Source organism: Lucilia cuprina, chromosome 6, assembly GCF_022045245.1.
Source record: "Lucilia cuprina isolate Lc7/37 chromosome 6, ASM2204524v1, whole genome shotgun sequence".
Taxonomy (NCBI): domain Eukaryota; kingdom Metazoa; phylum Arthropoda; class Insecta; order Diptera; family Calliphoridae; genus Lucilia; species Lucilia cuprina.
The window spans coordinates 59,670,950-59,672,856 of NC_060954.1; the positions used below are offsets into that span (position 1 = coordinate 59,670,950).

Here is a 1,907-nt window from a genome sequence, read left to right on the forward strand (position 1 = left end):
AGTCATAGTCTAGTCATAGTCTAGTCATAGTCTAGTCATAGTCTAGTCATAGTCTAGTCATAGTCTTGTCATAGTCTAGTCATAGTCTAGTCATAGTCTAGTCATAGTGTAGTCGTGGTCTAGACATAGTCCAGTCATAGTCTATACTTTACTGTATCTTCAAGTCTATTTTCTGGGGTATACTCTAGCCTATAGTATTATGTATAGTCAAGTATTTCATCCAGCCTTTAGTCTAGTATATAGTCTAGTGTATAGACTGGACTGTAGTATAGCCTATAGCCTAGTATTATTTTGTCTATAATCTAGTATAAGTCCAGTCTATACTCTGGCGTATATAGTAATCTATAGATTACTTTATGATCTAGTCTATAATCTAGTATGTATGTTGTTTCACATATTGTCTAGTATATAGTGTAGTGTACAATCTGGCTTATAGTCTAGTTTAGAGTCTCTAGTCTAGACTATAGTCTAGTCTAGTATTATAGTCTAGTCAATAGTCATGGTCATGTCATAGTTAAATGTGATCTATGTAAGGTTTAAAGACGTACTTCCGGAAGTGGTCTTTAGACAGTCAGACATACACACATCTAAGGGTAATGATGAACAAACACTTGAAATTAATTTAAATTCAGATATAAATAAAATAAAGAAAACATTAGTACAGTAGTTACAGATCGTTTAATTTTAATATTTATAAAAATAATATAAATAACAGATTATTAAATAAAAAGTGAAATAATTGAATTTCAATTTCCATAAACACTTGTCACATACTCTTAGTTTGCCCGCTTGTTTGTCATCTTCAGAAAAGAGATTTTCTTAAGAAAACAACTTATGTTGTTGTCTTTTGATTTCTAATGTATGATCATGTATCAAACTTTCACACATGATCGATTATTGAAAAAGAAATTGAAACGGAAATGCAACTGTGTAAATTGGAAAACAATCTACGTTCTATTAACACTTGCATTAAACCAATTGAAATTATGAAAAGTAAACACAGTAAATCACTTGAAATAGAAAAAAAATGTATCTAATAAGCAGAACTTATAACCCGTTAAAATGTATGACAAAAACATTTATTCACAAATAATTGTAATTCTTTATAATTTGTATAAGTAAGTGGTGCCACAAAAAAAAAAAAGTAAAACCACAAAATATTCAACGTTAACGACCTCTCTCTCTCTCGACAATGCCAGACAAATATCTTGAGTGTTTTTTTTTTTAATTTTTAGTTTATTTGTAAAACAGTGAAAGTAAATTGTACAAGAAGAATACAAAAAAAACTATAAAAACAATACATTAAAAAATGAAAAGGCAACAAATAATATAAACAAAAAAATAAAAAAAATCACCAACAAGTACTTGGGTGTATTCTACAGATACTCAGTTACACTCACTCACTCACACTCTTAGCAGAGACGTGCTTGACATAAACAAAAAACAATAGCGGCAGCAGCAGTAGCTTCAAGTACTAGATACTAGTATGTAAAAATCTTGGAATAAATTTGTTTTATTGTACATATAGTGGCGTTTAGAGGTAGAAACAAAATAATGTTTATCTTTATAATGTTTAAATCATTTTGGGAGTTATTTACATTAATTCCTAATACATATTTTGACTACTGATGATTTTTTAAAATATTGTACTGAATTCTAAAGAAAACTGACTTTTACTATAAGATTAAAGCTTTCCAAAGGACATTTTAAATTTATCATAAATCTTCATTGAAACTTTAAATTTCCGCCCTAAAAGTCTATAGTCTAGTCTATAATCTAGTCTATAGTCTAGTCTATAATGTGGTCTATAGTCTAGTCTATAGTCTAGTCTATAGTCTAGTCTATAGTCTAGTCTATAGTCTAGTCTATAGTCTAGTCTATAGTCTAGTCTATAGTCTAGTCTATAG

The 1,907-nt window shown here is 28.9% G+C and overlaps 1 protein-coding gene across 2 annotated transcripts in view; it reads left to right on the top strand.

Annotated features, from left to right (window-relative positions):
* Window positions 1-1,907, top strand: part of LOC111691248 (serine protease filzig) — a 29,717-nt gene that overhangs the window by 9,898 nt on the left and 17,912 nt on the right. The window lies entirely within an intron of this gene.